The 12,706-nt window shown below is 39.7% G+C and overlaps 1 long non-coding RNA gene across 1 annotated transcript; it reads right to left on the reverse strand.

Annotated features, from left to right (window-relative positions):
• Window positions 1-3,089: 3,089 nt before the first annotated feature.
• On the reverse strand, window positions 3,090-4,347 carry LOC119195799 (uncharacterized). The gene is made up of 3 exons (XR_005114245.2): window positions 4,158-4,347; window positions 3,961-4,061; window positions 3,090-3,337 (listed from the first exon to the last, which is right to left on the reverse strand). It is a non-coding gene; the product is annotated as an uncharacterized LOC119195799 (long non-coding RNA).
• Window positions 4,348-12,706: the final 8,359 nt, after the last annotated feature.

Consider the following 12,706-nt stretch of genomic DNA (forward strand, 5'->3'; position numbering starts at 1 on the left):
GGCTTTGATCCGATAACATCTGCACAACTACATCACTTTAGTGATGCGTCTGAAAGTGGTTACGGCTGTGTCACGTATCTCCGTCTCACAAATTCAGAGCATGAAGTGCACACCTCATTTTAATGGGGAAATCACGCGTTGCGCCACTAAAACAAACTACAATGCCAAGAATGGAACTTACTGCAGCAGCACTAGCAGTTCAAATGGATAAACTGATCAAAGCAGAGTTACAACTTGCTCTTGAGAACTCCATGTTTTGGACAGATAGTACATCAACACTGAAGTACATTCAGAATGAGAACAAAAGATTTAAAACGTGGCTAATAGAGTGAACACAATCAGGGCAATGAGCAAAATAAAACAATGGAGATACATAAACACTAAACAAAATCCTGCAGAGTGTGCATCCCGTGGTCTCAAAGCCAGTGCTCTTCTGAATTCAAAGGTGTGGCTGAATGGTCCAGAATTTCTCAAACGTCAGGAATCTGAATGGACAAATTCTGACATTGCCATACAAACACATGAAGATGATGATGACGCGGAAGTGAAGAAAGATGTTCTCACCATCAACTTGAATGTAAAAGAAGAACAAAATCCTACTCACACATTCATACATTATCACTCAAAGTGGAACCATCTAACCAGAGCAGTAGCATGGCTACTTCAGTTAAAAGACGTTCTCTTGCAATTAAGTCTGAAAAGAAAGGAAATACTTACCAACATGAGTATTAAGACCTTAGATGCAGAGAAACAACGTCTGATGGAAAGAAAAATGCAAACAGTCAAAAAACGCATGAATGTGCAGCAGATTACTTTAGAAGACGTCAAAAGGGCAGAAAAGGCAATCGTACACTTTACACAAATGGAGGCATTTCCAGGAGAAATCAAAACCTTGCAAAGGGAAAACGCTCATGTCAGTCATCAGAGCCACATTCGTAAACTGGATCCTATTCTGCAAGACGGATTACTTCGTACAGGAGGAAGATTAAGCCGAATGGCTATGCCCGAGGATCGAAAACATCCTACAATTCTTCCAAAACACCATCATGTGTCCAAGCTGGTGTTAAAACACATTCCCGAACAACTAGGCCACTGTGGAAGGAACCATATGTTGGCCAAACTGCGACAGCAGTACTGGATTCCAGCAGCAACTTCCCTTGCTAGAAGGATACGATCTGAGTGTGTGTTCTGTAGACGCCTACATTCAAATTTGGGAGAACAAAAAATGGCAGATTTGCCAAAAGAAAGAACAACACCAGATTTACCACCATTTACCTTTGTTGGAGCAGACTTCTTTGGTCCGATCATAGTGAAAAGAGGACGCAGTGAAGTGAAAAGATATGGTGTCATTTTTACGTGTTTCACAACTCGAGCAATACATTTGGAAATAGCCAATTCACTTGACACAGATTCATGTATCAACGCAATCCGCAGATTTATAAGCAGACGAGGGCAAGTACGCCAAATAAAATCAGACAATGGAACTGACCTGACTTCAGCTGATCGAGAACTAAAAAATGCCCTAAAGGAATGGAACCAAAGCAACAAACTTCAAGTTGCTCTGCAACAAAATGGCATAGAATGGACTTATAATCCACCTGCCGCTTCACACTTTGGAGGAGTATGGGAGAGGTTAATAAAACAGGTCAAACTAATACTTCTATCACTAACAAAGGATCAAATTGTAGACGACGAATCCCTTCACACTTTCATCTGTGAGGTAGAAGCCATAATGAATAGTCGCCCACTTACCTCAAACTCAGATAGTCCAAATGACCTCGAACCTTTAACACCCAACCACCTCTTACTTCTCAAAGGACAACCCACATTACCCCCTGGCTTATTTCAGAAAGCAGATGTGTATAGTAGACGCAGATGGAAGCAAGTACAGTACTTAGCTGATATGTTTTGGAAAAGATGGGTTAGAGAGTATATTCCAAACCTACAAGAAGGACAAAAATGGTTTAAAGAGAAAAGAAACTATGCAAATGGTGACATCGTGTTAATTGCAGATCCTACTGCCCCTAGGGGATCTTGGATGTTGGGGAGAGTTATTGACACAAAGAGATTCAAAGGGGATCGTTCGTAGCTTGACTTAAAAAACAAAGACTAGCGTTATAGACAGACCGATAACAAAGGTTTGCTTATTGTTGGAAAATCACATGTGGGTATGAATGTCCAATGTATGTGTAATGTTTACTCCACCTTGTAGGAATTGACATGTATACTGATCTTTACACACGCACAATGGACTATGGACAATTCAAGCAAGGAATCTCTTGCAACCTGCACACATGCGTACATAAATATACCAATGCACACTAACATGGACCTTTGAACGCACAACGCCTTTGTGGCATGATGGACTATTTGCGTTATACACTGAAGAAGGACTCTGAAAAAGGAGCATTGATTGCATTACTATTTCATTGATGGACTTTAATTTGAATTGAAAAGAATATGGTCACAAATGAACTGGAAAAAAAACTTGACGTGTTTCAAATGAAACCAACGTATTCATGTTTGTATGAGTGACCAATCGTGATCATTGATGATTCGACAGATTTATATCTTTACTGTGTATATTGTGAAATGGCTCCATATTTTGTTTTGTTTCTTTGTTATTGTACCTATTTAGCCGGTAGCAATAAGAGGGCCGGTGTGTAGGAGCCATTTTGAAGCAAAGTTTGAAGCAAAAATTTGGTGACGCCTGCTGGTCGAAGTTGCACACCTGTGGCAATTAGTGGGCAGAGGAAGACAAACGATCCTGGAAGTTGTCTCTTTTGTTTCGGTGTTGAGTGTTGGGAAGACGTGGACGCCAGCAGGCATATGGTTTTTCAATTGTTGTTAGTTTTTTGCTTGTTTATTTGTTGGTTTATTTTTAAGTTTAGTGACAGTTTATTTTTGTTATTATATGTGAAAGAACGAAACACTGGAATAAATGAACAAGCCTATTGAAACCCCTGAGGCGTACGAAGTGACCTTATTGGAAGGCACTACAATACATAACATATTTTTTATCAATTATAGAATTTTGTGCATTCAATTGTCCCATTTTCCAATTGGACAATTCCATATATGCTACTTGAGTGGTAAAAACTGTACTGATGTATTTATATTATAAACTTTATATTACTTACCAACCAGAGTACGAAGTATGAAGTGGACATGCCCATTCTTGCTGCTGTTTAGAATAAGAGAAGTTCCCGTTCCCGGTCCTCTTCAGACTCCCTTTCATCCATCTTCATTCTAAGTGGTTTCCCAGTTGCATGTTTCCATAGCAGATTCTCTTTGAAAACTTTGGCAGCTTGAGTGGGTTCTTTAATAAGCTTCCATTCTAAATAAACAACAACAGAGTTATCTATACCAGAGACATATTGTGAGTTGGCATGTTACCTGCATATACAGATACCCACCCTCTCACTCTACAGAACAGGGGGAAAATTATGTTATTTCACTGATAAAACGCAAGACCCAACAGCTTAAAAATCTGTCACAATGCTGAGTTGACATAAAAACGGCATTCAAGAAAGGCTAAATATTAGAAATATAGAAAAACCCAGGTGCATGTTATTAATTGCCTGTAACTGTATTATTTTATCCAATTATATCTTACAAGTGTTATCTTTCTATTGACTTCAGTTACACACAATCTTATAGCAACACTATTGTGATGACACATACCACTGTCTGTTTCTTTGTGATCCAACTCCTCGTTAACAATCACTGCTGGTACTACTGCACTCTCAGCTGATGTTTCAGACCTCACTGGAACACTGTCACTGACTAGGGCTGTCTCACTATCATTTTCTTCTCTTTGGCCTCCCTCTTGTTCTCTTTCTGATTCCTGCATGGGTGTCCTTGAAGTGAACTCAATTGAAATGATGGTCATACTCGCTTATTTGTGTGCACAACACAAAATGAATATGCTACCCTTGCATTGCTTTAGGAAGTACATACCCATCGCAGCTCAATCTGTGCGGCTTCATCTCTGAAAAGGGAACTTCCTTCTGACAAGTGATGCAGGGGATGACTGGACCAGAGGCCGGACGTGAGCTCTCCTAACAACAACAAATGGCTTTTAATTAATGATTAAAAGTCATCAGTAATCTTTGTTTTGATTATGTATTAAAATAGGTCTCTGTAAATTTATGTACACAATCTAAGGGTAGATCCTGTTGAAGTGGACGTATGTAGATGGTAGCCTGTCCAATCATCGTTGATGGATCTTTCAGATAGGCAAGGGTGTATCCAGTGTTGGGACACTGAAGCAATGAAAGATTTCGACTGCGAGTCGATCCTACAAGCTTTAGATATTCAAAGCCTCCCCCTTGTTGGAGCTTCGGAAACACTTCCATCAGTTTATTTGTTATAACCATGGGATCGTGGTCATTCCCTGGAGAAAACAAAACAAAATCATAACTCACCTCACCTTAAATTAAGCAAATAAGCCTGTGATAACTATTATTCAAACTATTAAAATCAATTACGTTTACGAGTCACTATAGAAATAAATGCAAATAATTTCAACCAACAGTACACACATTTTTTAGTTTTGTTAAATGCCTAGTTTCGCACTGACCTGAAAATGTTACTTTTTGCTCTCCAAGTCCTGAAGTAAGAAGTTCAGCTTTAAACAGTACGCTTGCAATTTTATCCGCATTGTGGTCAGCCAAACAACAGACGGTGTGTGTGTAGCTTCTTCGGCTAAATTGGACTTGTGCTGGTCGTCTCGTCATATTCATTCTGGCTCCAATGTTATATGGCGCAAAGAGCCTTGCTACCTCCGCTGCAACACAGAAAAACGTCACCACTCAATGGTCACCAGTGGGCTAAAACAGCCTCTACTTCTATCTTCGGATGCTCAAACCAGCTAACACTATTAGCGAACTAGCTAGTTTTAAGCTCCCCCAATTAACAATGAACGTGTCACGTACGAAACATCATAATACCACATACAAATACATTTTCGAGTCGATCTAATTTAACTATTTAACTTTTTGACATTTTGTCCTGCACCTCGCACGGCGTCTCAACAGTGGGGCTAACCAACGTAGAGGTGAATAGTGTATTGGAATGTGTTCAGTAGCTCTGCATCAATCCAGTATCTGGAATTGATTTGTCTTGACTTGATGGACAGGGTAACCAATCAGGCGTTAGGTTCCGCCTACCAACTTTTGATGGATCAGTTTGACAGTTTTAAGTAATTCATGAAGCCCTGCAACGCAGGCTCATGAAATGTAAATGTAAATAGTGAAATAGTTATATATGCATTTTACATAAAATGAATCGGTATTTTAGTTAATTAATGACACATTTAATTACTTTTATTTACTTAATTCTAATTTTAATTAATGACACATTTAAGTAATTATTTAATAGTGTGTTTATTTATTTCATTGTGGCACTTTTAGTCCTCCATACTATACTAGTCCTCCATAGTGCGGAGCGCAGGAGGGTGAAATAGTTCCTAGTTTTCCGCCCTCTTTCGTATGGGGCAATCGTTCCCCCTGCCCTGTCGAACGGACCACCATTTTTATTTTCCCATGCAGAGGCCCACGACCCATTAAAAACGGGTCCGCGACCCACCAGTTGAGAATCACTGGTTTAAATTACGCAAAAACATTAGTATGGACTTCATTGAACTAAATTAATTAGAGGAGTATTGTCTGACAATCATAGAAATGTTTTTGAAATTAATTATGTTTTCAACAAAAGTACAGGATGTTTAACAAATGCAAAAAGCCTCAAACGAAGGAAGTTGACAGAGTTGAGATACCAGAGGGAAGGTTTTTACCAGTAGACTGTGTCAACAAACCCAGTTAGCATTTTTTAGTTGAATTTTTTGAAGCTTGAATAGACGTCTATGCCCAACGTTGAAAAGATGTTGCAAAATGGTTTAAAAGTGAAGACGTTGAAAAGACGTCAAAAACAAACAAATGGGAGAAAATAAAATCAGAGAATAAGAAAAGACAAAAGATTATGTTTTCTGCGCAATGTTATTCCCACACAGAAGCTGCCTTACTGGGTTATGAAGGCCACAGAGAGCCTGACATGAACGATCAACAAGCGAGAGAGACCTTTCTGGATCCACCTCATGCAGGATCAGGAGACACTTATTGACGCATATGCTACACACAGAGAGTAATTTGTCTTAATGGTTTGTGTGATGTAAGTAATAAAAATATATGTATAGATCAAGTAAAATTAGATTAAAAATATACAAGATAAGATGTAAGATGTCTGAAAATATTTGGGCATGTTCTAGGACTCGGGCGAAAGCCCTATTGTTATTGCAAGAATGATTAGGGCCTGAGCCGACTGAAAGTCGGACGAAAGCCCTATTGTGTTTCGAATAATTCTTCTTATTAGGGCCTGAGCCGACAAAGTCGGGCGAAAGCCCTATTGATATTGCAAGAATTATTATTATTATTTCGCCACTTTTGCACTTTTGGGGACTTCATCATGTTCAAAAACGTTTACATTTTTGCACGCGCTTCAGAAGTGCGAAAAATTTAGATATTCTTCGGGTCGTGCCATTGGGGCATGAAAAAAAGTGCTCTCTAGCGCCCCCATAAGCAATTCCTATGGGGACATTTTTTCTTACTTTTACCGATTTACTTGATCCTTTGCACACAGGTGCTCTTGGTTGTGCTCTACAAAAAAGTCAATTATGGTATGCAAATGCGCCTACCGTTTTTTTCCGCCATTTTGAATTTTCACCAATCAAATATTATTGAAAGAATGTTGATATCTCATTTTTCATTAAAGTTATGGACTTTTTCTAACCTCAATTCTCACCAATCATTAGGACATCTTCACATTGAGTCTTAGAACATCCCCAAATTTTCTCAGAATATTTGAACATTAGGGGGCGCTATAGTGATTGTTTTTTTGCACTTTTCTTCATTTTTTTCATTTACAAACGAACGAACTCCTGCGAGAGTTTAAATCTGATCCATTTCAAAATCGGGCAAGTTGATCCTGACAACCGTGGGGTCAAAAGGTATTAAAATCAAGAGTTTTCATAAAACTACCTGGGCGTGATCTTGCGTCCAGTTTGGACAATATTGGACTAAATGTAAAATGTTATAACTCCAAGGAACATTGATATTTCTGGCTAGAAATGTTTATTCATGATGCCTATAAGTAATGCCATGCAGTGGTTTTCGAAAAAGTATAGCGCCACCTATTGGCTTAGGTCAATGAAAATTTCTACAGTTAGATGTCCCTCTCCTCGCCCTTTAATCTGATCCACTTCAAATCTGGGAATATAAGACGTAAGACTGTGATGATAGGTTAAAGTGAATATCGGGAGTTTTGGACCAACTTTGTTCCCGTGACGACACCGTCTTCGCATGAAAGTTCAAGCACATCTTCTGAGCCTCGGCACACTCCAAAACTCTTGAAAACCTCTGAGTGTCCTGCGTGATGACCTTTACAGACCTGATGTGGAGTTTTGGATCAAAAGTGAAAAATTGCCCTCATAGCGCCCCCTGGAAGTTTTCGACGAAGCAGCGCCGGCACCCTGTTTGACCTATGTATGCTAATTTTTTAACAAATGTATTACAGGGAGACTCGCTAGAGGACTATGCTCTAAAACAAACAGGAAGTCAGTTATACTTTTTTTTGTGTGAATATTCCCTGTATCTTTTTGCAGAGAGGCATGAACCCTATATAAGGGATGTTTTGATCCCAAATTTTCAAGTGAGCCCCTAGCCCTAAGCATTGCTCCAAGTTTTTCCCCTGGGGATCCTGTGATCGATTCCCGACAGAAACATTGCATCTTTTTTCTTCTCTTTTTTACGCGTGTCCGGCTGATCTAAAGAACAAAGGGATTCAGTTTACTCTCTTTGGTGAGGTTATTGACTTAAATTTGTACACTTTAGAGCAGGGTTGTCAAACTCATTTCAGGTTAGGGCCAGATATGGCTGCTGGACACATACGAACACCAACAGCTGACTGGGGGAGGGAGACGCGGGGGCGCTGGCGGTAGGCACTCCGCTGGCGGACGGGGCAGCCGTACGGCAGCGGGTCATGAGTTCGACATATCTAACCTAGACAAATAACACAGACAGTTCAATATAATTACATATGGATTTATATACACGTATTCTGCCACATACGGGCCACAGTTGCGCTCGTAGTCTTGCGTGAGTTTATGTTGTTATCGCGAGAGTTCGCCAGCTCTAACGTAACGTAACGTTCTGTTGAAAGTAACCTCTATTCAGGTTTTGCACTTTGTACATTGCCCAAACTTATTTAATTTGACTCCTGATGTGACTGAAATTGTGTTTATTGAATAATGCTGCAAAATATAGTCCCCACAGATCGCATTCTCAATTCAATGTGGGTGAATCCCCTTTTTAGGTCACGTTTTGATTGAGCAATCACAGTATAGCCCGTGGCTGCGTTGGATAGCCACAGGTTTTTCAATATTTTGACTCAAGTTTTTTCTTCTTTTTAACTGCGTATTCAGCTGATCTAACGAACAAAGGGATTCAGTTTACTTTCCTTGGTGAGGTGAATGTAATTTGTGTCGTTTGTATTATATCTTGATGAACTTGTTTATTTGTTGTGTGGTTTGTGCAAATATTTGTTTTGTTTGTGGGGTAGGAACTATGTTTACGTGGTTAGTTTCGGGGGGACATGTTTTAGTGTCACAGAGCCAACAAGTATGTGAAGTCTTAAGTTATGGTAAAACTCAGCAAGGGGATCACCATTTTAAGGTAGCTTTTACAGTAGTAATAGTTCCTGAACTAAAGTGTTCTCATTCCCTCCCTTGGATGTGTGCAGCCAGTGAGGTACGTTTTGTTTAAGGTCTTGTTATATCTGTTCCATACGTTCTCATGATGTTCTCTAAAAGCTGGTCGACATGTGTTTTTAGTTTGACGGTGGATGCCAACGTGGACATCAGTACGATTCGTGGTCTTGTGTATTTCCTGGAGGGAGTGATAATTCATTTAAATCTGTTTAAAAACTTTTCTCCTCATGTTACCCTGGTAACCGCTGTCATTGCAGACGGTTGCGCCCATTCTTACTGTGAAAATCTACGAACTTCCGGTTTAGCGGCTACGCTTCGTATTTGAGTTTGACACATGTGCTTTAGAGGTTCACTAATATTTTACTAAGGCTCTTACGGTTTTATATATATTTTATACAGATTACAGAAATGGATCAACAAGCAGGAAGTCTCCCCCGTAGGGCCGACCTTCCCATTGCAGAGACGGTTGCGGTAATTGACTATGAAAAGTCTTAGTCTTAATATTATATCAACCTTTAATCTTTAAGAATCAAACAATAACATTTAAGAATGAACAGCTAAATAACTGCAAATAAAAAGTCCCCACAGGTCGCATTCTCTGCCCTGACGGAAAGGAGACGATCCAACCTCTTCTAGTGTAATTTTGATTGCGCAATCACAAGTGAGCCCATGGCGTAGTGCAGTGGTTCTCAACTGGTGGGTCGCGGACCCGTTTTTAGTGGGTCGGGGGCCGTTGCATTGGAAAATAAAAATTAAAAAGTTGCCGTCGCAAAGACAACCGCTCGCACCCAAAGCAAAGCATTTGTGAAGCCACAACACGCAAAACCTTGAGGCGGATGGGCTACAACAGCAGAAGACCCCACCGGGTACCACTCATCTCCACTACAAATAGGGAAAAGAGACTACAATTTGCAAGAGCTCACCAAAATTGGACAGTTGAAGACTGGAAAAATGTTGCCTGGTCTGAGTCTCGATTTCTGTTGAGACATTCAGATGGTAGTCAGAATTTGGCGTAAACAGAATGAGAACATGGATCCATCATGCCTTGTTACCACTGTGCAGGCTGGTGCTGGTGTTGTAATGGTGTGAGGGATGTTTTCTTGGCACACTTTAGGCCCCTTAGTGCCAATTGGGCATTGTTTAAATGCCACGGCCTACCTGAGCATTGTTTCTGACCATGTCCATCTCTTTATGGCCACCATGTACCCATCCTCTGATGGCTACTTTCAGCAGGATAATACACCATGTCACAAAGCTCGAATCATTTCAAAATGGTTTCTTGAACATGACAATGAGTTAACTGTACTAAAATGGCCCCCACAGTCACCAGATCTCAATCCAATAGAGCATCTTTGGGATGTGGTGGAGTGGGAGCTTCGTGCCCTGGATGGAATCAATGCCACGTAGAATTAAGGCAGTTCTAAAGGCAAAAGGGGGTCAAACACAGTATTAGAATGGTGTATGTATATATATATATCACCTCGTCCTTCTCCGTGTATGGACCAAGTGAAGAGGAGTAAATCAGTAAACAATAAGGACGTTGCAGAGGAAACTTGTTGGCTGAATAAATCCTAGCACACCTTACAGGAAGGTAATCTGACGGCCTGCATGCATAAATAAATCACTCTTCATGGTGATAGTTATTTAGTCTCCACAAGGGAAGACTGAAGACATCCCCCCACCCACTGGGTGCCAAGTGTGACGTAATTTGGCCGCAAAGGTGAAACTGGTTGGTTTGCGGTTCTCGGTGCTACAAAGAAACAAAGCAGTGAACGCTACGTGGCTATCTTAACAGTTAACAGTTAACAATTAAGAATCTTCAGCCATTTCAAACAAACTCAACAGCTTTCATGCACAAAGTCGAAAAAAGACTCAAATACCCTAACTTTAACAGATCTATGACAAACACTATGTCTTGAGGAGCAGCTTTTGCACAAATTCAAAATAAATAAGTGCAATTTAAAAGGATTCAGATATACAAAATGAACGTTTCTTGTGATTACCTCATTAGGAGGTAACTCCTGAAAATCCTTAAAATATGTTCGATGAATTGAATTGAAGTGTATCAAAATCTACTCTAACAGTGGCAACTTCCTGACTTTCAATCAATGTGTAATCAGTTTCACATTTCACTTTGTTCAATTCTTGAAAATCCCATCGTCTCATGGTAAAAAATTGAGCAAACTCCTGCATAATTAGTTTAGTCTCTCATTCAGACTTTGACCCAACAAAGTCAGTGATGCATTAATTACGCTATCAGATAGAAAGAACAAGGCCACAGAGAGAATCACAATCACCCAGGTGTTTTTATAGACCTTCTTGTAGCCTGTCTTTTCTTTACTGGATCCTGTTGTAAACCGCTTAACAACTTGTGAGATATTAACATGCATTATTAAGATCCTACCAAGAAAAATATCTTCAATGCATCACAGGGTTTTGAAAGTTTCACATGATGGTGTGAGTTGTGGGAGGGAAACCTTTTCACATTTGTCCTTGTGCATTCTTTGCTCCATGACGCTCTAGCGTGAATTCATTCAGTCCCACTATTCTTTTCCATGCCAACGCATTATTCATTATACTTTTGCCTTTCACTTCTCATGAATGCTCACTCATTTATTTTCTTGCTATGATTGTTCAGCCACTGTCAATCAAGATATCAGCTGTTTAGATCAGCAGCTCTCTTCCATAGCACAACAAATGAAGGGCGTTGTTAGCCTATCATCTTGCTTCTGTGTTTTTAAATAAGATTGTCTCTCTTCCTTCAGTATTTTTCTGGATGCTGATCAGGGCAAATACCCATCTTTTACAAATCTAACTGCAGATTCCACCAAATACTTTGAAGAATTTTATGGTCATATATCTTCTGTTAATAATCAACAATTCCTATTTCTTCATTGGACTTCACTCTCCTCCTGAAATGGAACATGGAAAATGTCCACATCGTTCTCACTTCTAAGGAAGTGCTGCACATTGAAATGTTTTATTGTTCCTCAAGGCCTGATAAGAACATTGAAGGGCAGCTGACCCTGCAGTGTTTCTCCCTGTCACAGCACTAAACCCCATGTACTATCTACTTTAGGGTTTTATAATGCTGTCAAGGTGAAGGTGTCATTGATCTGAAGCTTTTTCCAAAGCGACTTACATTGCATTATAACCCATGCATTACATTTTTGCCTGGGGAGCAATTAAGGGTTGGGTGTCTAGCTCAAGGACTCTTGGACATGGGGCAGCCGGGATTTGAACCACCAACTTTGCTGCTCCCAGCGTATCATACTACTCCATGCGCCACCATCGCCACTATCAGTGTTATGGGGTTCTGTCTGCTTGATCACATATATATATATATATAAAGGACAGTTCAATCAAAATTAACATATTTTCTACTACATATTTGTAGTGCTATTTATCAATCGAGGTGTTGGAGATATTGCTTATTTAGAAGTCTCCCTACTCTCCAATATCATTGGACAAGATGGTACTTGGCCTGTGAGGCTAAAAAACTGAGTCACATTCATAAAAATGGAAAACTGCCTCTTCGTTAAAGTCTAACTAAAGAAGGGAACTTGAGATAACCGACTTGGAGAGGGTGAAGTGCACAACAACATAATTATGACTAAGAAAAATGAAGAGCAAGACAATCTTTGAACAAAAATTATGCAGCTGATGATAACTTTAACAAACCTCCTGTTGCTTCCTTTTTTTGCCAAATTATAACCTATTTATTTAGTTAAAATAATGTTTAAATAATAATAATTGAAAGCCAACACTTGGGTTCTACTTAGCCATTGCTAACTCCCCTCAGTCAACCATTGAAAAACATCATCTCAGGGACGTTTTCACCTATTTCCAGTCTTGTTGCCAAGCTGCCAGCTACATACAGTACTCAATTTTACAGACAGGCATAAGTGGTAATAATATCCCCATTTAACTCTTGGCAAACCG

The sequence above is a fragment of the Pungitius pungitius genome, chromosome 6 (assembly GCF_949316345.1).
Source record: "Pungitius pungitius chromosome 6, fPunPun2.1, whole genome shotgun sequence".
Classification (NCBI taxonomy): domain Eukaryota; kingdom Metazoa; phylum Chordata; class Actinopteri; order Perciformes; family Gasterosteidae; genus Pungitius; species Pungitius pungitius.